Below are 27,021 nucleotides of genomic sequence, written 5' to 3'. Positions count from 1 at the left end.
TGCTGTTTTCGTACCTTGCTGAGATAAAAAGCTCATAGTGGTGAAAAAAGGCAAAACTTGTCACGACCCAGGAGCCTCCAAAGAAGGAGAATTTAAGGAAGGATCAGTTAGAAAAGGGTTTTAATAGGAAATGCAGTGAACAGTTGACTCAGAGCCACAGAATGAGGCCTTTCTAAGGTGGGGTCAGACAGATGCTTTCTGTGTAGCTGAGATAGAGCCTCATTGCAATTCATCTTCCATGCTCATGGCCTGCCTGTGATATCATCATGATTTTCCTGTTCCCTGCAATTCCAGGGCAAATCACTAATGCAAGACAAATTCTTTGCCTACAGATTTTGGTCTGAAGTCCATAGCACTGAGCTGGCAACTCCCACCTGGACTAAGTCCATCCTGCTCGCTCCCTCCACCAAAATGACAACAAACAGCCTGGAATTACTTACAGAATTCTTTTCCTTAGCATGGGATTTATAACAACATGCAACCTCATTCCAATTCTCATAGCAGATTCTCCCAGCCAGATTTTTCTAATTCATGTTCTTTAAAAAAAACCCAAAAAACAAAGAAAAATACTCCAAGAGGGAGAGGAATATCACCGTGTAGTTGGATATAATTAAATACAATAAAGGACACATCTGTAAAAAAAAAAAATAAAGAAAACCAAACAAAAGACAACGAAGACAAAACTGGAAAATTAGAAAATTAAATGAAATGGAATAGTTGCATGAAACAGTCAGAGGAGTTGAAGTCAGGGTACAGTTTAATTTCAGCTTCAAAATTAGTTCTTGATTTAGACAAAATCAGTCCCCTAGCCCTGATCCTGGGCAGCTTGATGTCCACACAGGTTTGTTGAAGTTTGCAATTCAAAAACTAAAACAATAATTGCACCTCAAACACTGTTTTCCCTATTTAGAGAACACGGGGGTGTTTTCCCTTTTTTTCTCCGTCCTTATTTCCACAATTAACAAGGCTTCCTTTGTGTGTTTGCTTTGCCTGGCTGTGAGCATGAGCCCTGCCCGGCCCCGGGGCTGTGTTGGAGGTGATGTTCCGGGGGTGCAGCCCCTCTCCCTCCCACTGCCCCAGCTCAGTCGTGGCAGTCACTGCCACACGCCTTGCTGAGGCCACATATTGTTAAGCCATTAGACTTTCTCCGGCAACCCAAACACAGAGCCCCTGAGCTCCTTCCTTTTACTTGACCTGAACTATAGGTTCTGCTCGCAGTAAACTCAATCACTGTCCTTTCTCAGTCTGCTATTAAACCTTGGCTCTAAGCAGCCAAGAAATTAATCTCTGGTGCCCGACCTCTCTCAGCCCCAGCGAGCTCTACAGCAGCTCTGCACAACCTTTGATCCCCATCTGCATGGCTTCATCCATAAACAAAAGTACCTTGTGGAGTCCAGTGAAGCCAGCTGGTCCCTCTTGAACATCATCTGAAAAAAAAAGAAAAAGGAAAAACAGAGCACAAAGCCTTTCAGCTTGGAAGTTTTATGCTCTGCTGTTAAATCTTACCCTTATATTAAAAAACAAACAACAAGAAATTAAATCAGAATCTCCTGTCTCTGATCTGCATTTTCTGGGGTTCACGTATATATTCACAATGTAATGGGTGAAAAACATTGCTTTCTCCACTTGCCAGCTCCTGTTATTGAGTGAGACAATGCCACACATCCCTCTCCTCTGCATGTCTGGGATGCGTGTCACTCTGGCAGGATTGCTTGTTCCTGGAGAGGGACTAAATCATTACACGTTTGTTAATCCATCATTCATCCTGACAGCTGGTGGTGCTTGCTGACAGCTCCGGGCAGAGGACAGCCACCAAACCCTGGTGAGCTTTACATTGAGATTCTAGCTAAAGCATCAGCATTTCAGGCAGGCTAGGTCTGCTTCTGGTAGTTTTATTTCAATGGTAGTTATCAGGGTTGCTGCAGCATTAACTGCTCTCCAGAGTGCCGAGGACCAAACAGATGGGAGAGTGTCCATCGTGAAAGAGATACCCATAAAAATAAGTCGGGCACAAAGGAATGATTCTTATCAATTTAAAGATGAGGAATCAAGGATGAAAGCAATAAATCAATTTTCTTGAGGGGGTGCAGGATATTTACAGGAAAGAAAGAACTGAGCCTCAAATCTTAATCTAATGTCCAATCCCTTTTCTGCTAGAACTTGAAAAAGTCCAAGAGAAATCAACCACCTCATGCTCTGCCACATGGGAGAGCAAAACTGGCTACATTCCTCTGAAAAGCCCTACCTTCAGGTGGGCAGAAATTCCTCTCTGATAACGTCTGAACTCACACACCGATGCAGGCTGGCTTAGCATAACTGATGAGGCACTTTGGGACTCAAACAAGCTGATGTTTTTTTCTAAATGCAAACAATAGACAATCTCCTTCTGTTTTATAACACTCTTTTCTTCTCCATATAAGCTGTTCAGCAGTCAGAAATTGACCATTTTGCAATTTTAGTAATAATCAGTTTATCTTTTATAATTTTCAGAAGTTCTCAAGAGACTTTCCCCGCTCACTGGGCACGAACACACAAACACTTGACTTGGCATTTACCACTAGTAAGGAGACAAAAGCCCACACTATGGGGGCCAAAAAGCGTTGGAGACCTTGTGAAATAGATCCCCTTAGAGAGTCCTACTCCCTTCTGCTTCTCTTCACCTCCAATTTTCTTTCTCCTCCCTTGTGCCGGAGACTGAGTCAATGGCATATATGGTTGTGCTCTGACCCCGGGGTGCAGCAGCAGAAACAATAACTAAATTTTACTAAGTTTTCCACAGTCAGTATCAGTTGTGCATACAAGGCAAAGTTAAAAATCCTCCTCCTCTGTCTGTTCTAGAAGAGCCCAGACAGGGAGCTCGCTGCCTTTCCTCGCTGCCCCGTCCCTGCACAGCAGCAGCTCTCGCAGCAGGGCTCCAGCAAAACCTCAACTGCAGAAAGGAGTTCTCAACCTCAAGGGCAGCTGTCAAGCCCAGAAGGGAAAGTGCATATTAGATCACCAGCAAAACTATTTGGGCAGTGCTGCTATCGAGCCTTTTAAAGTACAAGCCCTCAGTTAATTCCTTTTAGAGGTCTTTGTTCAAGCGTCTCCCTTCTCGCAGCTCTCGGCCAGGAGCATGAGGAGACATGATCCTTCCCGTCGAAGAATTGCTGTCCACAGCTATTCCTGCTCAATAAGCTTTGTCACAGACTTGAGACTATTTTTGGAAGCTTTAAAAATATCTAAGGGGCACCTTTCATTTTTACTCAGACACAGCATCTTTTTATGTTTAATAGAGAGATTTAAAAAAAAAAAAATTATTTCTGCTTAGCATCAACATGCTTTTCTGTTAAAAATAAAACAGCTGAGCTAGCGAGAAGATTTGGGCAGGAGGAAATTCTATTTATGGAAACTTTTACAACAGTTATCACATGCTGATAAGGATCGCTGTGAACCACGGACTCCACGGAGGGGTAGTGTGGGGATGAACCCGACACGGGAGGAGCCAAGGCAGCAGCACAGAAGAGACAAACAGCTTTGGGGTCATGCCCTGCTGGGGACGTGGGACAGGAGCAGCCCTGAAGGAGGACACTCGGGAGCACTGCAAGGTCTCCTCCAAAGACAGCAAGCCCAGGAGCTACACAGGGCACTGTAAATTCCTGCTCTCCCAAGCCACCCAAAAGAGCTTAAAATGCTCTTTTGCATTTTAAGCAGCAACTGAATGGAAGAATATCTGCACTGTGTTGCTTGCTGGTGGGGCTGAGACAGGGCAGGACAGTCACAGAAGATGAGAGGGACCTCTGAAGTGCTGTGCAACAAAGAGATTTTCTCCAGAGCATCCACTGTTCCTGCCTGTCAGACTGAGGCTTCCTCAATCTGCACCCAGAAATAAAGAATAATCAGCATTTCTGAGTTATCAACAGGGAAACTGATGGGGGAAAAAAAAAAAGGGGGGGAGGAAATGGTCACATATTCCTCTCCATTATAGGGCCAACAAAAATTAAAGCCTTCAGACCATGAACAATAAGAAGGTAGGAGCAGATCTGATTTAAAACCATAGAGCAGATACATCAAGATAATAATAGAAGTGAAATAATGACAGGGGTGTCAGAGGAGGAGTGAGTCAGACCAACAGTCTTCTCTTCCAAGCCCTGCACCAGTTTGCCACGTGACCTTGAACAAGTTCCTTTTTCTGTTTGTGCTGCAAATTTCTCATCTCCAAACCTGTATCTACGGCGTGGAAAATGCCTGGGTTTATAGGTATAAAAGATGACATGAAACAAATACTGCTGCCACCTTGCCACCCCTGGCTTGACATTTCTCTGAAAGAATAATCAAATATCTCCAGTAATCAATCAGCAGAAACTCGTCTGGAAGAGACTGGGTCAAGTCCTTGTTACTTAAAAACCCCCTTGAAGCAGGGGAAGCAGGATTTTATCTTTCATATCCAAAAAGAAGGTATTTTCATGTCCTTCTGTAGTTAAAGTAACCTAGTTTGAGCCTTCAGGTGTGATATCCTGAACAGATAATTTCTGAAATTTCACATTAATTCTCAAGCGTCTGTGTGCTCCCAGAGGACCTCCCATTGCAAACAGGGATGTTACAAAAGGCAGAGTTTAAGGCGTGCCATCCTTTGGCAAACAGATAATGTACATGGAAGTCTTTTTCTTGTAAAAAATAAATCCCTGATCATGAGACAACCTTACAGGACCTTATTTGGAAGTAAAGTTGATTTGAGGGTAAAACTGAGCTACATTTTTTTTCAATACCAAGCAGCAGAAAGAGAAGTGAAAAAGAGAAGCAAAGAGGAAGAGACAAGCACCCAGTGTAGATTTTCACAGGAATTACTTTCTCGTTTCTGGATTCTTTGCAAAGCTGCTCTTCTTTGGGCTCTGTCAATTGGAATTTCCCCACAGATGATGGTCAAGGGTGTCTTCCAATGGTCTAAGTGTTGTCTCCTCAGGTTTTTGATGACATCTATGTAAGAAAGCTCAAGGAAACAACAGAATAATCCCTTTAAATTAGCTCAAATTTTGGTCAATTTAGTCAAATTAAAACACCCTACCAATACAAACAGACAACACTTGCATGAGATGTTGGATTCTGCTTGGTGGGGAAGACAGCGTTTTGGCAGTGAGTATTTCACTCTACTTAGAGGGGTCCAGCAATTTTCAGTGACCAAAAGAAAGTCATCTTGCCTTATACTTGCCAAAGTGCTGAGCCACCCTAACAGCTCCCAGCTTCCAATCAGGAGCAGTGCCTTGCCCTGATTGCACCACTGCCCACTCAGGAGCCTCCTGCACACTGCACAATGTGCTCTAAAGAGTTCTCAAAATTATCCTTTGATATTTCTTTGAAAAATGACCATTTCTTTAACCCATGGCACCCCTTCTCCTGCTACTCTGCAATGGGACACAACAGCACCATGGCCACGGCTCACATTTCCACAGGCAGCACCTCAGCACCAAAGCGCTCCTGGCACCGGGCTACCATTTGTGCTGTAATTAAATTGAATCCACTCCTTGGCTTGGCTTTATCCCTGAACAATACCAGCATTTGAGTAATACATTCTCAGGGCACTAATACATCACCGGGTGAGCTCTGTCCGTGATGTATGGGCGCAATACATCAGAGTGCACTCCCGCTATAAGGATCTATGGGCACCATACATCATCAGGGTGAGGCTGAGTGCTGATGGATGGCTCCAAAGATGGTACCATGCAGCAGTGGGCCAGGCCAGGACCAGGAGGATAAAGGTTGGCATCACTGTTACCCGATTTCCCGGTGTTATAATGCTGGCACTGAATCAGCCTTCCTGGATCAGAGTTTAACTTTAGCTCCTTATTTATTTATCCCGAGGTATTGTATTGCTGCAAGCACCTCTCCTGGGATGCATCATCCTCCCAGAGGTCCTGGGGGGTGGCTGGTACACAATTAGCAGGAGTATGTTCTCAGCTTGATGTGAGGGGTTTAGCCCATTAACACTGATGGCAGCTGCAGTGCTGGTGCTCTGTATATCACCAGAGACAGGCACACGCTCAGCCTCACACCCACCCCAGAGCACCTGCAGGTTAGTGGGAATGAAGCAGTCACAATGCTCACAAAACCCATCGAAGCCTACAGTAACTTCATTGTTTTCAAACATTCAGCCTCTTGAGAAAACGTGCCCAAATTTGAAACATAAACCTGTCCAGCCTGTGGAGGCAGAGCATCCCCTGTTCCCTGAAGAAAGCAGCTGTCTAAAAGTGTGAATTGTGACCCCCCCCCCCCGTGAACATAACCCACCATTCCCTTGACCAAGCCATAAGAGCTCTGTAGGCAGCATTACTGCAAAGTAGTGCTGCTGTAGGCCTTGGGGGAATGATCAGGGCAGAGAAGCGGGTGACTACAGAGGCAGAAAGGAGGCAAAGAAGCATTTTCTCCCTGAGAGTCCTTCAGACATCCCTTTTGCAAATAGAAAAGTTAAAGTATAGAGCAATATAGGCTCAGCAGAGTTTTAGGGATAGTTGCTCAGGAGGAAAGCGGCCAAGGAGATCCCTAAATGAGCACAGTCGTGCATCATCAGTCTGTGCCTGGGCACTCTGATCCAGTGCTGGGGATGGCAATGTCCTGGGGAGCAAAGGTGCTAAAACCAATCTCTGTGCTCCTTATGGAGTCACTCAGGGTCTCCCATAAAGCAGACTTACTACTCTTGTGAAAGAAGTAACAGGTACAATAAAAAACAGATATCCCAGCCAGCACCTCTGCCCAGCCCAGCCCAGCCAGCCCCGAGGGGTTATGAGAGGACTCTGGGCCAAGTCACAGCATGTCCTTCTACCCCTTCAGCTCCTCAGGGCAGGATCTAACCCTCAGCACAAGTAACCACCACCTCCTGAGACCACCACAAGGACACAATTTTCCTTTCACCACACAGGGAAGTTCTGCCACAGTTTGGGGAAGAGCCAGCCAGCCCCGTCTGGTGCACCCAGCTGCCCTCGTGGGTGGCAAGTTCAGCATCTTTACTAAGAGGTCAAGTCTTGCTGTCCTTAAAAATATGAGCACAGTGATTTTCCTCCAGATGTATCCCCATAGTTTGCTTAACTTAAAAAAACCTGTTCAAAAAATCCTGAGGCATTGACTGAAATAATTTCTCAGACTCTCAATCTAGTCTTTGAAAACAACCTGGAAATGACATTCTCATTAATTACACCCCACGTACCTGGAAAACGACAACAGTGCCAAGCTGAGTTCAACAAGAAAACAGAAAACAGCTTGGGCAGGTGAGTACTGAGCAGGCTGTCGTGAAAAAATCCTTGTCCTCACACATGGGAGAGTGGCCAGAGCCCAGTGAGGAGCAGGAGCAACACTGATGGCAGCAGACCATTTCTGCACTGGAGCCACAGCAAGCAGTGGGTAGCAGCAACTTGCAGTCACACCCAGCCACCACACAGAGGGAATTTCTGGCAATGTTTTCCTTTGTGAAGGCAAGACAAGCTCAGCCCGGACAAGTCATTTCTCTTTGCTTACTCTTTAAGCGGCTATCAGTGCAGTGTGATTGGTTACTGGAGCTGGGGGGCTTTCCCACCACGGCACAGGACAAAGTCAGGGGTCTGCCCCTCGGTGACTCCAGTGCAAGTCAGTAGGAAATAGATGCAATCTATAAACACCAAAAAATGGGGAAAACTTTTGGTGTGTTTCCACTTTGGCAGAAAGCTTTGAAAATTCATAAATGAAGAACATGAAGAAAAGAAAGTCCTCTCTAAACTGGGAAAAAATCTGGTTAGAGTGAGTGATGGAGGGGGGGTAAGACAGCTTAATGACAGACTAAAACAAGCTAATGAGGGACTTGGGAAACTTGGGTTTACCGGTCTGCAATGGACCCATAAACTTCTCCAGACCACCGGTGAAACTGGAGAACAGCACTTACCCAAAACTCAGGAACACTCACCAGAACTTGAGCAGTCGGGTTAAATCTCACTGAAGCTGGAAAACGTGCTCCCTCCCCTGGAGCTGTCAGCTGCAAGCGCAGCGTTTGCGCCCCAGCCTGGAACCTGAGACACCCAGCGCGTGGGGCTGGCACGGCCCAGGCTCCATCCCACGGCTGCCTGCGGAGAGGAGGGATGGGAGCTGCGGAGAGCGCAGCCAGGGATGCACAGCACGGCCCAGACCAGAGCCAGAGCTGGGCACGCTGATGGTGGTGGGAGAGTCCATAAAAACCAGCCACGAGTCTGCTCCTGGTTGTCCCGTTCTCCTGTGTACAACCAAACAAGACCCTCATACGTCCTTTAGTAACAACAATAAAAGCTGCAGTAAGAGAAAAAAGCTACTTGAGAACAGCTTCTCCTGTCCCTGGAACAATTTATAAGCTATTCCTTTTTTCCTTCGGTCTCTTTTTTTTTTTTTTTTCTCCTGGTTTCTTTTAGAATGACTCAGAGCAAAACCTTATTTCCACCAGACCTTTACCTGAAAACACAACCCACATTTGCTTGCTGAGCCCTGAAACATCGCCCTGGCAGGGAGGGAAGAAGCAGATTCGTGCTGCCAGAGCTACTGCTGGGACTCAGAGAGGTCACAAGCAGGAGCAACAGAGCTGAGCATGACATAAAAATCCAGCACTCAGGCAGGCTGGGACATCACACGGGGGCTGGTGCAGAAGCTGACACAAGTAACCAGCGGCACTGGTGGCTCCACTGGTTTTTCTTGGCATGGTTCTGCTGCCTTCTGCCATGTAGAGGGAATAACCTGGTTTCATTCAGGAGCTGTTTGATTTAAGAACGTGCACCTCCGCAGGTTGGAGCTGTGCAGACAGGCCGTTTTCATGAGAGAGAGAGTGAAAACAGAGCAAAGTTTCAGAAAGAAAGTTTATTTTGAAGTATTTCCTACCATCTGGTCAGCTTATACTTTTAAAAGTTCAATTATCTTCTGAGATAAACTTACTAGCCAAATTAGGAAACTAAATACAATTATTAAGGCATAAGAGAACAATTTCAGATTTGCTTTGAGTGCCAATCCAAATTTAACAAGCCCACAGATCCTGATGGGTAATTCCAGAAAGATCCTTCGGCTTCATTTCAAACTAGAAGAACAGATGAATGCCTGGTATATGATTTACATTTATTCTCATGTTTTTAATCAAAACTTACACAGTTGTTTTAGCTGGCCAAAACCAGAACCAGGATTTTATAAAAATGTATTCGATTTCTCCATGGAATTGAGGGATTTGAGCAGCTCTGCTATTGAAGTGCTTCACAGTGTGCAACCCAAAGTCTGCAAACCTGGGGAAAATTCCATGTACCCCAGCATTTTGCAGAGTGATCTTTTATCCAGATGGTCTCCCAACAGCTAGATTCATCTTCTCAAGAACTTCTTTATGGGGAAAAAAAACCCCAAACTTAAAAGAAAACTTCCTCTAAACTCTTGCCAAGGGTTCAGAATCCTCTGATTTTACACAACAACCTGCATCATTAACACTTCCCCTGTGGTTCCTCAACCTGACACACACCCAGTGCTGGTCATGAATCATGTAGCGATGCCCCTAAATGATCACTTACCCAACTGATTTCCAACAGGAACAACATATTCATCAAAAGGGATTCAAAGCTAAAATTATCAAGACTGAAAACATCAGGATGCCACAACGCCACTGGTGAAACTTGGTGTCAGAAGTGTTTCACCTTTAGATGAAACACATTTTATGTTTCCCTCTGCACCATGTGGGCTCCTGGACAGCACAGGCCAGCGGTGTTAATTAGGAGCAGTGCAGTTGCTGACCACCAGGCAAGAGACACCAGTTTCTTGGGCAGGGAGGTGATTCCCAAGCTTAGTTTATGGATTATTAATGCTGTCACGTCTAAAGGGCAAAGCCCAGAAAGTGTGAGGGGAGTGCTGCTGGCTTTAATACTGCTACTGGAATAAACCCACAACACAGAGCAAGACCTACAATTCAAAGCTGCCTGTACTTAGAAATTCTCAAGTCCCATACTCCAAGGAAAATCTTCAAAAGCCTTGACAACTTTTCCCCAGCAGAGTTGTTACAGGAACAAAAAGATAGCATTTAGAGGAGAATGTGCATTCGAATCCCTGATGGAAAAACACGCTCCTCTTGCAGCAATTTTTGTTGCTGTACTTTTGTACGGGGGCTCAGAAAGGTTTGATTTTGCAGTTTAGCATGTTGAGGCCTCTCAGCGCTCGCTGTCGGAGGGTGCCGATTACCCAGCTTCATTCATCAAAGTGTCACTTTTCTGACAGCCATTAATAAATATACTGCCAGAGCCCCTCACACCTGGCAGCCATGGCACACTGCAACACGCCGCTAACCTAATTTGCTAATTGCTGCTTTCCCCATTAATTTTAGTCTGTCTTGTTTGGTGTTGACACAGAGGGAAAAAGAAATAAGTGTGAGAGAAAAGCAGGCAAGAAAGAAAGCATTTGGTGATTTCTGTTTATATGCTCATTTTTTCCTCACCCTCCATCAGCTTTTACTTTGGAACAGCAGCTTCTGTGAGCCTCATTTTGCATTTGCCCTTTCTGCCAGAAGGCTGTGGACAATCCTAATTTTGATGCTGCTGGGTGAAGGGTTAATAATCCACACCCCCTTTTTATTATCCAAACCCAAGCCCAGACTTTAGTGCCTCCAGTTCTGCCAGACCTCCTCCCTGACCCCCAAAGCTGCCCACACCCAGTCAGAGGCCGCACCCTACTGAGCCCACGGGTGCTCAGGTCTGGCTCTGCCAGTGCTTCACACCTGCCAAAATCCCTGCTCTGTTAATTCAATTCCTGGCCACTCTCGAACAGAGATCACTCAGTTCCATTAATCATGTGATTCTCTGATAAATCTCCTCTTTAAGGCTCGAGCACAAACCAAGTCCTCTGTGGCTGAGCTGGGCTGAAACGCAGGTCTCCAGCCGAGGTCAATTAAGACGAGGAGTACCAGACCCATCAAGCCTTCAGGCAATGATGAATTGTTGTTGCAGTGCTGGTAAAAGTCTCCCTGCAGGACACTCACCAAGCTGTTGTACTTGGACCACACATTGGGGTCCATATGCTCCAAAGCTTTCCTTTGCCTGATTAGATCCAACAACGACGTTCTTCACCCACCTCTCCAGCTGCAGTGGCTCTGCCTCCTCTTTCCAGGAGCGGGGCACAAACACACTGGGGAACACAGGCTCTTCAGGCTCCAGGTAGATGCTTGGCCACAAATGCCCGTCTAAGGAAGCATAAAGACTTGTGTTCTGCAAAGGTTTCCAGGTCAATCATCCTTTGCTTTAATTAATGAAAGAAATGGGGGCATCTATCACCAAAGTGAGAGCTGTGTGTATCCTCCAGTCCCCTCAGCCTGCCAGCCTGGATTCTTGTTTCAAAGGCTGTTTTTAAATACCAGCTGAAAGTGTGAGATTCCTGATCCCTTTGGGTAACCAGAGCCTCCCACTGCCAAGGCACTCAGACCCCAACCACACAACACTTGCAGTGAGACAGATGATCCTCTCTCAGCCCAAGAGCCTTGTCTGGGAGCAGATATCCAGAACAGCTTCCACTGTCAACCTGTGCTGGATCCAGACATTTCTGATGTCTTATAAAGACCTGGGAGAGAAGAACATGGATGCCAAATACCGCCAGATTCCACCTTGACCAAGCATTTGCAGCCTGTTTTCCACACACTGGATATCCCAGTCTCAGGGGTAATTCCAGCACTGGGGACACGTACCAGGAGCAGTTGCAGCCAGCTGCAATAGGATATTAGGAAGAAAAGTTTTGCTGCTTCTGAAAAGAGTTTAGTGCAAACCCAATGTTATTCCTTTAAAGCAGCAGAGGGTATAAATAGACTAAAATTGGATCATGTCACCAGCAGTGTCAAAACCAGGAATAGTTTAGGTTGTTTCAAAGTGTTGAGTGTGTAGGAAAACTACTTCTTTGAATCAGCATTTGTATGACTGCTGCTTGGGGACCAGCTCGGGTCTGGAAGCAAGAGTCAGCCTAATATGCTAATTCAGGACATTGGATAATGTTTTTTCTACCCCTGAAACACATGTGTGTGTCCTTTTAGCTCTTCTGGCACTTAAAACTGTACTGATATTTAGTTTCACAGTGGCACAGCACTCCTCACAGCTGGCAGAAGTGTAACCCACAGCTTTCCTTAACGCACTGGTGGGATCTTTCTGTGTTTCACCTTTACCCAGAACACCTGGCTTGGTTCATATTCACCTTGAAAGGTCCACCCCAGCATTGGGCTGCTGCTCCACAAGGTCCCAGCTCCCAAGGAGCTGAAGGAGACCTGCCACAGGCAGGGCCTTCAACTTCCAAGGGCCTTAGAAGTAAAATATACTATCCTGTTCCAAGTGAAGTTAAAAGGGCCCAGTAAAGAGTAACAGCATTTCAGCTTTTAGCCAAAAGCTTCAATTCATGGTCCTTTAAAGTTAAATTTATTGCCTCCATTTAGCAATGTCCCTGTAAAAATCCCGTCTGGCACAGAAAAACCTGTGTGCAGCTCAGCAGTGCTATGGCAAACAAAATATTTCATCCCAGGGATCTAGCTATGCATCCATCTGCCTTTATTTAGGTCCTTGTGTCTGTTTATTCCCTGCAGTGCTCAACGGCTCCAAGCAGTGGGGCAGCACAGGTTATCACACTCCCCCACTCCTCAAGCCCAACATCTCCTGCTGCCCTGCTGAAGGGCTGACCACCAGCAGGAAAACCTCCAACACATCATTTACCCCCGTGGCTGTGACCCCAGGGAAGTACACAGCTTTGTACAGCTCTCCCAGTGCAGACAGAACAAGAAAAACCAGATGGGGCAGAGCACGAGCAAAACGATCCATGTTCTACCCACCAGTATGAGAACTCCAATTTTTCAGAAGTCAGGGTTACCTCGGGGCTTTGACTGCTCTGCAGTATCACCCCTGCCCTTTAAAGATCCAATTCATACTCTTGCTCAAGACTCAACATGCCCTGTGTTTGCCATAAGTGTTGTCTTGGACACTGGAACCAAAAGGGGCCTTTCCCAGGGAGAGTTTTGTCAGAGCGGGTGTATTCGGTGTAAAAAATTTTGTTCAAGAGCACTTTCTGACAAAAGAGAACATAAAGGAAAGCATTTTGTTGAAAAATACCAGGTCTGTTGGGGAGGAAGTCCTTTCATCTTCCATGCTCTGGGTTGGTTTTATTACTCTGCGAAGCCATTTTACTGAATTAGTATCGTAATCATGGCACTGTAATGGGGGTATCGAACGCTGCAGCAGGAGCCAGATCCCTCAGCTGGTACCAACCAGCATGGCTCCATTAACTTCACTGGAGCCAATTTATATCAGCTGAGGATCTGCCCTTTAGTTTTTACTATGGGAAAGCCAGACTACAAATGGGAGAAACCTATATTAAAAACAAATATCTTCAATCACAGCAGCAGGAATGCAGGAAAATATTGGCTGAGTCAACTTTTATAGCAATGTTTTCTTTCTCTCCTGAGTGCTCAATTTTGAACACTCCCCTATAAAATTTTCCAAGCCTGGAGCAACTTTCTTCCTTCCTTCCTTCCTTCCTCACCTGATGGAGGCAACGGGGCTCTGGAGATTCTGTGTCTCTTTGCCCACCTTGGGGAGCTGGCAGCATCCCCACGTTGAGACAGCCCCAGCCTGGAGCCATGCCCCAGGACAATTGTGCAAAGGGAGATCAGGCCACAAACATCTGCTGTTCCCAGGCTGCGTGACCCTTCCCACAAGGAGAAGGTTGCTCCACCAGCCCCCTTTGGAAGGCCACCAGGTCCCCCAAATGAAAGCACACTGAAGAGTTCAGGGCCCCTCAGCAGCCTTGCGGTAAGTGCCTTTTGTTCAAAGCCCAGAGCTGTTAATTAAAGACTGGTGATTAATGATTAAACTCCACGTGGTTCCCATCTCAGGCTTAAAAAGTCCTAGGGATGCTGACTTTGCTGAAGGCTCCTGTGCGAGGTTCTGGGACATGAGGAGCTATTTATAGAGAAGTCCATCAGAGCTCTGAAAGGAAGTGCTCCTTCCACATAATTAAGAGGGAAAAAATACCATTTCCAAAAAGTAGAAAGGTCAAATATTCAGGATAGGTAAACAAGCTCTCTGCCTGAATAAGCCACAGCCAGAAATGAGAGAATCTTTCTGTGTGCACTTTCCCCAACCAGCTGTTTTCAGCTCTTGGACTCGGGTTTCTATGGCAAATACTCTCTCTTTGGGAGTTCAGAATTCATTGTCCATAAAGCTCTTGGATCCTCACCTCTGCTCATGAATAGTGAACACAAAGGGCTTGACATGCAGGATCTGACACACTCTTCAGGGCAGTGTGTGCTCAGTGCCAGGGGTTGCTCTTAAAGGGCTTTCCAGTTGCATTTGCTGTGCAGGGCACACTTAGATAAACACCCTACAGGTCACAAAAGCTGTCCCACCCAAACGAGCATGTTAAGAATTACACAGAAGGGCCCTTTGCAGTCCAGCTCCTCAGTCCTTGAAGCTGGTGCAAGGTGCTTGGCTTTCCTGAATGCTGTTATATTCATTCTATTCTACAACTTTCTTAAATACCCTGAAAAAGTTTAAAACAAAGCAAGGGCTGTCCAGGACTATTACCGAATTGGTCGGCTCTGTGGCCAGCTGGATGCATCAGTCCTTCCTGAATTACAATCTGAGCACTTCAGGGTAGGATCTGGACCTCCCAGCTTCCAACTCTCACAGTAGACAATGCCAGAAAAGTAACATTTGGCTTCTGCTGCCCTCCACTGTGAGTGAAGGATGTCAGGGCAGCACAGAGCCACACTCAGACCTGGCCCAGCCACCCAGCGTGAGGGAAGGAGGCTCCAAACAGAGCCTGCCTCAGCTCAGGGTAGGAAAATTCAAATCAGGGGGATCTTTTTTTTGACATCTGCGCTACCATGGCTGAATTCTATCTGAAGTTTTAAAAACTGTTTGAAGTTTTATTATTATAAGACATTGGAAATACGAATACTTTGCTCAGGCCCCTAGACTGGGACATTACTGACCAGTTACAGACCAGGTGCCTTTCCTGATTATGAACTCTCTCTCTGACCACATTCAATTAGAGAAGGCTTGATTTATGCTCTGTATGTTAGGGAGTAGCCTCTCTTCTTATAAAAAGGTATATAAACATGCTTTGACAGCTCCTCATTTGCTTCAGTCCAGCATCTGATTTACTGCAGTCCACAAATCATAGGAACAAAGAGCCCCTGGGAGTGCTCAGACCCCAGCTCCTGCTCAGGGAGGGACTATTGGCAGTGCTGCCCCAGCTCAGCCAGCGCTGTGGCCCCACAAAGCCCCTCTCCTGTGCTGTAACCATGCAAGCAGTCACTTCTTAATCAAAGGCAGTTGTGTTGCTGAGAGATGCTTTGCCCTGCATAAACTCATGCTGATTTTTCTGACCAACATGTCATCTTTTTAAGTCCCTGACTGAAGATGGGTTGCAAGAAGAGAGGCTCCATGAGCTGTAGATGTACTACCTGAGCTGATTATGGTTGGTCCTGCTCATTGCCTTTCCTGCAGACTGGAGCAATGTCAGCCTTTTCACAGCCATCAGGGAGCTCCCTCAGCTCACCCTGATGCTTCATACACATCAAACAGCCCCACAATCTCATTTGCTGGCTTTTTCATCACCTACAAGTGAATTCCATCTGACCCCACAAACCCAAATGCATCCAGTTTCTCTGAGAAGTCCCTAAATAGTTGTTTTTCCACCACTTTCCGCCCCTTTCCTTCCCCTGTTTATCTTGACAAGAACATCGTGTACCTTTTCTTTGGTTTCACACCACTGCTGTAATCCACCCTTCTGCTGAAACACTGCATTTTCAAGATCTGAGTTAAAACAAATGAACATCCTCTTAGATAAAATTGCCAAGTCTGAGTCCCATTGCCACTCTTTTACATTTTCAGGTCTCCCTGCAGAATGAAGATTTTAAATTGTGGTTTTGGGGGTTCCCTCTCCCTGTCCTTCAGTCATACTTGTGGGATGCAAGTTGGACGTGTTTATGTTGAAAATCTTGGTAGGAGTTCTCAGAGCCTAATTATTTCCTATCAAAGTATAATAAATCCTAGACAGCTTGCATAGGCTTCAGGAGATTGTGGATTATCCCTTTTTGACCTCAACAGCCAAAAAATTAATATACATGTATGGGTTTTTTCTAATGTAAATGGACAATAATTGAAGGTGGAGTCAACGAGCAGATCTTGTTTTCCAAGGCCATAAAACATCCCATTTTTCCCTCCATGGCATAAATTGTGAGAAAGGATTGTTCTTCAGAACTGCTCACACCGCTGCCTTCCTGACAAGCACCCAAGAATCCTGCTCTGCGTTTCCCTGGAATTCCTTTCAGAGCGTGTTTTGCACTGCTGTCTCTCAGGTTTCACGGTCTTTCCACGAACGTGTCCTACAAGACACTGCAGAGCTTTGGCACATATTCCACATGCGCCTGCTCCACGGGCAGACACACGTTTGGGTTTTGGCTGGTGGCTGCTATCACTTAAGCTGTGTGGTTTCAGAAATGTCTTCTTACAACTCTGCTGGTAAAGGAGTGGCACTTCTCCTTCGCCCATACTGTTACAGGGCTGGAATTCATTAGGTGGTTTTTCTCTGCTTTGTTTCAGCCTGTGCAGGAATGTGTTTGCTGCGCAGTGCCCCAGGCAGCTCAGCAGCGGCAGGGCTCGAGCCCAGCGCGACAGGCATTGCAGCATCGTGGAATACTCAGAGACCGTGCTAAAGTCACAGACACTGTGTGCATATCCTTATCCATCCACAGTGATAGTTCTCCTGGCTCCAGGAGTAAAATATAAAGTGCTTCCTGCAAAGAAATGGAGCCATTAGTGGGTAATTAATGCAAGCCTGGAATGCTAAAGCAGCATGAGTAATAGGTCTTTTGAAGTTTGGCCACAAGAGGAGGGGGGGGAGAATCTCACATATCAATTTGACCTGACTCAGAGCTTTAACCAGCAAAAGGTCCAAAATGACATAAAATAAAGGTTCTAGCCTGGAGGATATGGTCACTTGTGTTTAAGGTCTCATAGCCATGAAACCAGGCAGAAGAGCATTCCCTCTCCCATTCCCTGGCAATCAGTGCATATGAAGACCCCAAGGTCCTCACTGAATTATGTAAAACAGTCAAGTGAAAATACAATTTATCTGCTTGTTTTTAAAGACAGGCTTTCTTGGAAGAGCTCTTTCCCCAACAAATAGCTTTCTTCTACCTGGTAATGGGGTGATCCATCTCCCTCCACTCTGTGGACCCTGGGAAAACAGGATATCAGCCTTTGGACAGTAAATTTCAGGAGTTTGTGGGGAAAAAAAACCAACCCTGGATCGAATCTAAGGTTTTACCTAAATAATGTGTCTTTCAGTAAGATCAAAGTGTCAAAAGAAAGGTATGATCACATACTGAAGAGCAAGTTTCTAATAGTTAGAGCTAGAAAACTGTCTGCCTTGAGTGGTGAGAAAAGCCAGAGCTCTCCATAGCCCACAAAGCCAGAGAAAGCAAGTGTGGGTTACACCACAGCTTTCAAACTGATTGTAAAAAGGGATAAAACTTCAAAAGACATAATCCCACGGTCTGTTATTCCGAAGTAAATCCAGCAACTTTGTGGAAATCAGGAGTGGGTTACTCCGGATTTAAGTGAAAGGAGTTTTGCCTGATGCTTTTAATAGTTGCAAGAGAACACAAACATCTGGGTCCAATTCCCCACTGATCCGAGCCCTTAGTTACCACAGCTGTAAAATACCTTTTTCACTGGAGAGAAAACCAGCATGAAGTGTTTTTGTGCTGACAAACACCATTACAATGAAGCATCACCTAGACCCAAGCCCAGCCAATTCCCTTTGTTCCCAATTTTCACAGGCACCGAAGGCTTGTCCTCACTTAAGCAAAGCAAGTCAGTAACGTGACAATGGAAGATAAATGTCCAATACATGAACACCAGAGGAAGGACTTAGGATGTGATTGTAACCACAAGGATAGGTCCGTTCCAGAGTGGGAATAATTAGCCCTTTAATTAAACTTATCTTGCTGCTAGACAAGAGCAATGCTCAGCAACACCTGGCCTGGAACATTCCCGTCTCTGCAGGCAGCAGATGGAGCGCACAGACACGATCCACCTCCCTCCTACCAGGTCCACAGTTGCCTGTGCCAGTAATTAAGGCCTGGGACAATGTCTGAATTATTGAGGACATCGCCAGACATTTCCTTGTCTGATTTGCCCTCATTAAGTGAAGCTGCACTTTTCTTTTTGCTGATTTTCCCCTCATCCTTTCCCCCCTTTCCTGCCATCCTGCTGTTACATTCCTCCATTCCTGTCCAGGGCAACACAGACACAAGCTCAGATTTTGCAGCAACTTGCAGGCAAGTACTTGCTGGGGACTTCAGCAGGGCTTTACTGAGACAAATTCATCCAGGTGACAGCCAGTACAGGCCTGAAAGTGTTAGCCTCCAAGTTAACTGCTTCTTTGACCCCTTCTTGGTGCCCTGAAGGGGAATTAATGGAGATGTCAGGCCTTTGGGATCTTTTCACGTCCCTCCTGAAATCATTACAACATAATGACAGAACAGGGGCAGGTGAAAAGTTTACCTGCTCCCACAACCCTCCTGCAAGAGCAGCCTGCTTGGGAAAAACAGAATGCAGGAACAAATCAAGTATATTTAGCAATGCAAAATATGTAAAAGTATACTCAGTGTCCAGTGATTATAATTTTTCCATGGATTAGGCTATTTGAACCCAGGTAAACTTCACACATCCCATTATCCCATAGCAAGTGGCTTCATGTTATAACTATATATTACATGAAACTGTAAATTAATTTGCTCATATTAATTCTGTGACCTGATGAATTTTTTTGACAGTCCTTACTCTATCTGGTGAGAAACAGTGATGAGCTGTTCTCTATTTAGTTTCTCCTGGCAACTCAGGCTCTTCTGCACCTCTGGAACAGGCAGGTTTCCTTTTCCCAGCTGAAGGATCCATAGTTAATGTCTCTATAAAGAGTTACTAATTATATTGTGCATTTGATCACCTCCACTTCAGCTTTCCTGTTCTAACCATGCACTTGGGATGAGGACTAAAACCTCACAGACTATTCAGAGTTTGGGCACATCAAAGATATCCACAGTGAATGGGCAGCTGAGACATTTCTACAGAAATGACTCCCAGATCTCTTTCCCTGAGCACAAATGTCTTGCTTAAAGACCATTACCGAAAATAATAATAAAAAGTTAGGATTGATTTTCTCCATTTCCTTTGCTTTGCATTTAACAACGTGCAAATTTATCCACCTCTTCAGCACTCACTCAACATCAAGAGATTTCCTAATTCTTTGTCCAGTGCAATGCAATAGTTAATCTCAGAATTTCCTTCTTAACCCTCTCACTGGGACACAGCCGGACTAACCACTGACAAAACAGCTTTCACAGGACCAAACTCTGCTGGTCTGAAACAGAAGGTCACATTTTAACTTAAAACCCTCCTTTAAACAGTCATAAATTCAGAGGTGTTGGCCTTGTGCTTGTTGTGGGTGAAACTCAGAAAGCTGTTAGAGCATGTGGGAACACACGAATTTTAACCTTAAATCACCTGAATTCTAGGCCATGGCTTACCTTGAACTAGGTAAAATCAATCCACTTTTCTCAGCAGCTTGGAAAAGCTTCCTAGTTTGCTTGCAGTGAAAAATTTCCATGAATTATCCATTCAGTGGTTTCAGTTTTGTTTAGGTATATTCTTTATCTGAACCATTTAGTCAAGAACAAAATCAGGAGCCAAATTCAAAAGATACTTGCAATTCTCCTGGTGTAACAGTTTTGCACATCCCACGTGCCCACATCATCCATCCCAGCAGGGCTCAGTGAGGAGCAGACAAGTTTGAATGGCACAAGGAGAGCTGCATCTGTGATTTCTGTAATGGCATCATCTCACAGGGGAATCTTAAAATCTTGGAAAGTCAACTTTTACTGGCCTTCAAATTTAGACTGTAAAGACAATGAAAAAAAAAGCCCCAAATATTACAATTGAGAAAGGCTTACAATTAAGGTATTAGAATTGGCTGACTAATAATAAAACTGGGCTCATTAATATGTTCTCCAAGAAGCATGCCAGCTTTCTGGGGTGACATTAATCATGGCTTGCAATTATTCACTTGAAAAGTCAGCATGAGAAACTAAAGCTTGATGTTTCATCCATTTTAGTACACATTCTTTCTGTAAAAAGTCATACCAGAATTTAGTGGTTATTATTCTCTTGTTAGCAAAGGTTCTCCCATCCCACGGAGCAACAGATTTGGAGTCTGTTAACATTAACCAAGAGAGAAAAATAATTTTCTAAGGTGAGCTGGCCCAAGCCCCAGAAAAAACAACAGACATAAATCACTTAACAAAAAGTGAGTGCTTTTTAATCAATAATTTTTTACTGAACCAAAAAAAAAATAATTAAAAAATGAGGACGAGTTTGTAACTGATTCTTTTACAAGGATTATTTGACTTGGGCTAATTTCTATTTTTCAGCTGTGAGAGTATCACTGAACATAAACCAGAGCATAATGGCCCAAGAAGTGACCCTTAAGTTTGTTTTGTCTTTTCATTTGTTATAATATCCTGTTGAGTTACATCCATAATTTAAAAGTAAAGACAGCTAAGGTAAAAGAGAAGGAATCTGTCATCACATTTATTTTTTGTCAAGAAGTGGACAGGGATTCTAAGTATAAAGAAGTGGAGGGAGAAAATGAAGCAAGAAGGTAAGGTGAGTTACCCAGCACTAAACTGGACCACAAAATGACACAAGAGGAATCTACAACAGCCCTGACAGGAGTCACATCTAAATCTCAATGGAACTGTTTGAATGGGCACAAGAGAAATACAGCTTGTGTCTCTGCACAGAAATGGTAAAATATTTTGATCTTCTGTTTGTTTTAAATAAAGGGTGAAGATGGCACAAAATTCCCAGTGGATTTAGGTGCTATTCCTCTTTCCCTTGCAGCTGATCTCCTTTCCAGCTTGCACAGAGCACGCAGATCTGCAGGCAGCCCTGAAGACAGCTGATACACACAACCAGAGGGGTAGCTGGCCTCATTTGCATATGCAGAGTGGAATGAGAGTTTATTATTACTAGACTATTACTTGAGATGTTTGTTAAATTCAGTTACCATTTTAGGCAGTACCTTAACAGAATCCTTTTAAAGGCGTGTGTCCAGATGAACAGAAGTAGACTGAGTCAAATCCTGTGCATCCCACACCAGGGTGGAAATGCCTCTGGAGAATTCCTCACTCTCTTACAGGGAGCTGGAACCATTTGTATCATTCCCTCTTCCTGTCTGTTCCTGGGATAGAGACAGGCACAGTTTAGAAAACATTTGTGCAAAGGCAACTGGGAATATTTGCACCCCAAAGCCCATGAGCCCCAATGTTTTTTTCTCCAACAACCTTGGCTTGTGCAAATGCAGTGCAGTTGGGATCAGCAGTTGTTTTCTTTAAAAGAAATGTTTGTTACAGGGTTATCCAATTTTATTCAGAAATGGGGGGAAAGCCTCAAAACCTAAGTCTTTCTTCCAAATATTTTTTGCAGTTCCCTTGAACGGTGAATCCTGGCAGCAGTGCATGACTTTCCTGCTGTCCTCAGGACACAAATGGAGAGATGAATCTATTCTCCACAGGTTTTATGTCCAAATACAGTTGTGGTTCCAGAAAGTCAAGAGGAAAAAGATAAGGCTGATCCCTCAGTGATAAGGAGACCTTTGGGTACAGGTGAGAAGATGGCTCTGCCTGACAATGGAACACAGATCCTACAAACACCATCATTGCTGGTATAAGGCAGGACCCCAAAGAGATGTTGTAGGAAAAGAAAGGCAACATCTCAGTGCCTGAGCACTGCCTCAAAAGGCAGCAGAGGCCCATCAGCAGGAGAAAAGGTTGTAGGGAATTACAACAGATTCATTCTGTGTTTACATGAGCCTCTTCTGAAGGCCTTGCAGGGATGTACAAGAGCAGCCATGCAAAACAACATGACAGAAAAGGAGAAAGCCCATGGGACTAAACACAGACCTGGTGTGAACATGAGCACGAGAGCTCTGATTTGGCAAAAAGTCAGTTGTTGATGCCCACAATGGGTTTGCCCCTCTCCCTAAAGGTGAAATGGGGGATTTCTCCTTCTCTGTGCCATGTTTGCTTCCTGGGCTTCAGCTGTGAGAACTCCTGGCCCCCTGCAGCCCAAAGAGACCTTCTGCCCATGCATCCACAATCTGGGCACAATTAGGAACACAGATTGACCATTAGGTCCTTTATTAATCTACTCCAATTTCTATGTGTAACACCTCATTCCACTGCTTTGGCTACTGGCCCCTAACATAACAAGTTACATGGGACTTGTCTCATCAAAATATCATCATGTCTAAATAGAGGATCTGTCTGAACCATAGTGAAAATGAGTAATGATCACAATTATGAGCTGTATAACAGTCCAATAAAATCTAATTAAAATGATCCACATCCCATCTGCCAACAGCACATAAGCAACACCAGTCATGGGGGGGTGGGCAGGGGAAGAGAGTAAATAACATTCCCTTAATTTTTAAAATATGAAATATTTCATGGTGAAAAAGCTATTTACATTTTATAAGTAGCTCCAAACTGTGCTGCCAATGAACTTCTGTGATGATTGGAGATTCATCACCCTTAACTTAGGAGAAGTTTTGGGGGCTGCTCCCTGGGAAAAAAAAAATCACATCACGGAATCATAGAATAGTTTGGGTTGGAAAAATCTTAAAGATCACCTATTTCCAATGCCCCTGGTGTGGACAGGGACACCTTCCATTAGACCAGGTTGCTCAAAGCCCTGTCCAACCTGGCCTTGAACACTTCCAGGGATGGAGCATCCCAAGAAGTTCCCTCAAAATAAGTTGTTCAGAAGAGCCTGAGTGCTTTGACTTTAACAGAGGCATTAACCAGCACCCTCTTGTAACACCTGATTAAATTGCCTTTGTGTTCTACTCTGACAGATGGATGAAAGGAGAAAACTTCTCCATTACATGGCTGGGTTTTCTGGTTGGCTCTCCAGTGCTTTGGCCTTACACAAGAGGTGGTTCCTGAGGGTTTGAACCACTTGCTTGCCCCACTGCTGCTCCAGCTTTCATCCAAGCACTGCTCAGCTGAAACGAAACCAGTCTGGGCAGGCCTTTCTGCACTTACAAAAACAGACACCAAGGAGCAGGTGTGGTCCTCTCTTCCAATCTGGAAGTTCTGGGATCATTTCTCAGCCTTCACCCTGATATTTTCAATCATAAGTGCTCCTGATTACTCATAAAATCTTCCCAAACATACCTTGCTACATCAGCCTGTGAGCACCTAGTTCTTGAACTCCATCCTTGAAAACCTCCCCAACTCTGCTCCTCCTCCCACGCTCCATCTCTCGAGGCACACGCCTGCCTTCCCATCCTCTGTTCTTCCTTCACATCCACAAAAAGTGTGCTCTAGCTGCCAATGCCAAAATAGTGATTTTTAATCAAGGTTAAGAATATTCCTTCTTGAAATTTTATCTAGTGATCAATTCTTATGTACAAATTTGTGAACATTTCTATGCTGAGGTACCAAAGCCATCCAAAATTTTTCAGATTCCTGAACAGGAAGGGACTGACAATGAAATTTATTTTCTTCTAGCAGAACCCACCTGGGATGGAGTCCATTTTTTGCATTCTGTGTGATTAGTCTCCATCCATCTGCAAAATGGTTGTCACAGTTTCAGTCTCAGCTGCCCCAGAGCTGCAGAGGTTTCATCCCTCACTGTTTTCATATGGCTGGGGTCCATTTTCACACTGTTGCACCAAGGAAAAGCAATTTTAGCTCGGTGCAATTTTTTAAAGGAAGAAGAAGGGGTCGCAGCTTTGCTTTGACTGTGGTTGGCCAAATTATCTAACCTTTGACTGGGGAAGAAGTTCAGGAATGCAGAGCCACAGCAGCCTCCAGAAGAGGGTTGGGATAAAATGAAAGAGGGGAAAATACATATTACACACATCACCTCTGGGAAATAGTAATCACAAGTTATTAAACATTCTGTCAAAGGCTCTGCAGAGTCTTTTTCTTTCCTGCCCAGTTTTGTTAGCAATAAAGGCAGCTTGCTAATATTTGTCACTTTCAAATTCATAATTTACTACTCAAAAGGCAGCAAAGGTACATTATATTTTCATAAAAGACTATGAAGTTGTCCAATTTTCAGAGCTGCAGGAGGACTAAAACCCTGTGCTGTGGCACAGGTCCTTTCATGCATTATGGATACAGAGATTTTACAATTCAAAGCAACAGTTCTCACCTTTCCCGTTGCCTGGAATCTTGGATGATGCTTTAGGAGATGCAGCAGCTTTTGAGATTGACAAACACACATTTATGAAGGCAAAAGGATGATGGACAAGGCATCCCAAATGCCATCACTGTATTTAGGGCAGGGATGTGGCTCTTTTCTCCAAGAGTCACTCCAAGTATTTCAGTGGTCAAAAGAAGGACATTTCCTATGCTGGAAATCACTGGGATTTTCACTGCTAGTTCTGAATTAGCAACCTATAAGAAAGAGAGGTAAATTTTAGGAGTGCACTTGCTATAAATATCCAGTGAGGATGGACAGGACTTGGACCTTCAACCCCATTATGCTTTCAAAGCAAATTATTTCACCAGTCATCATATCCTACAGATTCACATCAAATCTTTGGATCCTCCCCATTAACACAGGTTCTAATTAGGTATTGTAAGTATGTTCCTATTGTCTCGCTCTTGTAGATTCTCTGGAGTCTAATAAGGCACTGTACTCATTAATACAGGCTTTTTTCCTGCAGCTAGAACCCTCTAGCCCTGGGCACCCTATTTTAATGAAACTCATGGAAGGTTAATTTCTTTCAGACCTACTGACCGAATATGTTTTAAACAAGCTAAAAGGGATTTCCAGTTTGCCTGCCTGTGATCAAACTTCAGCCTTTTCCAGTCCTCAAGACAAAATCCGGCCTCTGCGTGGTCCTGAAGCCAGCCCTGCCTGACACATTAGAGCAGCATTTCATTTTTTCCAAGTTTAATGCAGACACAGAGCAGTTTCTTACTACACACTTAACTCCTATTGGCTTGAGGAAGGTTTACTTAAATTCTTCTAGGGAAATTAGAGCCCATAGACACAGAGCTTGCCTATCTATACACATGCCAAGAGACATGCCAAACCTCATCACATCCAGCCTAAGAACTCCCATTTGAAAATTAAAGGCAGGTTCCAAAAGCTTTCACTTCCTGAAGCATGGATTTTGCCATGTAGTTAATTTTGCAAGCTTTGAAATTTTACTCTATATATCCCCCTTTTTCTTAGATATTGAAAAATCCCTTGACAACATTTTTGATGCTCCTTTTCACTTGAAATTGAATCTTATTCCCTGTTCTCTTCCCTCCCCTCAAAAAATATTCAGATTATCTCCAAAACTATACTTCATACACTGGAGAAACGTAAAATAATTCCATATCTCCAGTCTGCTCAATATAAATATTTCATTATGAACAGCTCTGCTGTAAACTGGCCCAAGTATGGAGAATAAGAAAATTAAGTAAGATAAGTTAACTGCCTACACATGGAGTGGGCCACAAGCTGGATATGAGTGAAGGGAGGGAAAGAGGAAGGGGCTATAATTGCAAACCAAAAATCTGTGTTTCCAAGTGAGGATGAAGATCCCCACATTGCCATATAAAAGGGCATCGTGTGTCCCTCTACAGCCAAAACTGTGGGACAGCTCCTAATGCCTGGAGAAGGCTGGAAAGGCTGAGCAGGCAAGTGACAAGGGAGGTTTATTAAATCAAATGAGATTCAATACCAACGTAGCTCACTGCTATAGATCCTGAATCCAATATCCGACATGAGACAGATAATGATATAGTCAGTGGGATGTCCTTCCAAAGGGGAGAAAAAGTACAGCTGTACTTTATATTTTATTCTTTTTTTTTTTTTTTAATATCTTTTTTCTTGGACCTTTGCAGAAGGGAGGGGAAGTTTGTCTTGTTTCTACTTTTTCTCTGCTTAGAAAAAAGAAAACCAATTTTGTCACATATATGTACAAAAGACCAAAGCCAGAAATTCACAAGCAAGTGGCATTCAATCAGGAATTTGAGAATTCGGCTAGGGAGAGTTGAAGATGAAGTGTGCTGGGTTGTGGAGGTTTTGGAATTAATTTGCAGAAACTCGGTATTCAAGCAAAAAGGGCCAACTTCCCAGCTTCTGTAAATGAAACCAAAATAACTGAAGTTAAATTAATTCCACTGATTTACCCCAAATCCCATGGCTTATTTCTGGCCCATTCATAACAAACATTATTCAGTACATCCACTCTGAGTGGGGACCTTTAAGTAAGAGTAACAAATTCCCATTTTGTGAGAACCTTGGTAGCAGAAATCTGATATTCCTCAGTTCCTAATGAGCAACATTAATATTACACAGGAGATTTTGAATAGACATGAACACAGGGTCTCTCCCTTAGGCACAGCTTCTGTCCTTGCTCTTTGGGCATAAAGCAAAGGAAAAATCCAATTGCAGGGCTCTGGCTGTCAGGATGAGCTCAGCAACAGCAAGACTCAGTCACCTTGCACGGTAAATATTAACATATGGGATAGATTACACAGCTATTTCCTTGATTTACCAAGCATGGAAATCTCGGGTATTGTGATTATGAACTGGTACAAGAAGAAAGCAGATACCAGTAAGTTCTGAAGGTACTGACCCTCGCTGCACCAAAAGCCTGTAACAGATACACCTCTCCTCACAGAAGCTTGCAGAAATCTCCTGGATACCAAAAATCCAGTAAACAAGTGAATCTAGCAGGTCACCTGTTAAATCAACCGAAATGCAACACATAAATACAAGTTATTCCCTGAGCAGCTGAATGAGGGACGGGGCCCATTTAATTAAATTAAGTAAAAATAAAATTACCCTTTCAGCAATGTTTCACAGAAGTGTTCCAGTGACAGACAGTAAGATTTCTGTGAATGGTACAAAATGTTTTTCCCTACCCTACAAACAAGGAGCAAATATTCTGGAAGTGCCTTTAGAGTTAGATTTTCACTCTAGCAGA

At 44.2% G+C, this 27,021-nt stretch overlaps 1 long non-coding RNA gene across 6 annotated transcripts in view; it reads right to left on the bottom strand.

Moving 5' to 3' along the window:
* The window catches only part of LOC138121003 (uncharacterized), a 75,077-nt gene that overhangs the window by 10,235 nt on the left and 37,821 nt on the right, over positions 1-27,021 (bottom strand). For 2 of the 6 annotated variants that reach the window (XR_011156030.1, XR_011156029.1), the window contains exons 3-11: positions 24,243-24,487; positions 23,604-23,748; positions 23,258-23,410; positions 22,548-22,643; positions 21,103-21,261; positions 19,550-19,918; positions 7,907-16,753; positions 4,828-4,969; positions 1,384-1,427 (exon numbers count right to left, since the gene is read on the bottom strand). This is a non-coding gene — a long non-coding RNA (uncharacterized lncRNA). Of the gene's footprint in view, positions 1-1,383; positions 1,428-4,827; positions 4,970-7,906; positions 16,754-19,549; positions 19,919-21,102; positions 21,262-22,547; positions 22,644-23,257; positions 23,411-23,603; positions 23,749-23,850; positions 23,894-24,242; positions 24,488-27,021 lie in introns of all 6 variants that reach the window. The other 4 variants (XR_011156031.1, XR_011156033.1, XR_011156032.1 and 1 more) reach the window with 4 other exon arrangements.

This window comes from Aphelocoma coerulescens, chromosome 20 (genome assembly GCF_041296385.1).
Source record: "Aphelocoma coerulescens isolate FSJ_1873_10779 chromosome 20, UR_Acoe_1.0, whole genome shotgun sequence".
Taxonomy (NCBI): domain Eukaryota; kingdom Metazoa; phylum Chordata; class Aves; order Passeriformes; family Corvidae; genus Aphelocoma; species Aphelocoma coerulescens.
Note: the sequence above shows the minus strand (reverse complement) of the source record. Positions and strands in the feature narration are given on the sequence as shown.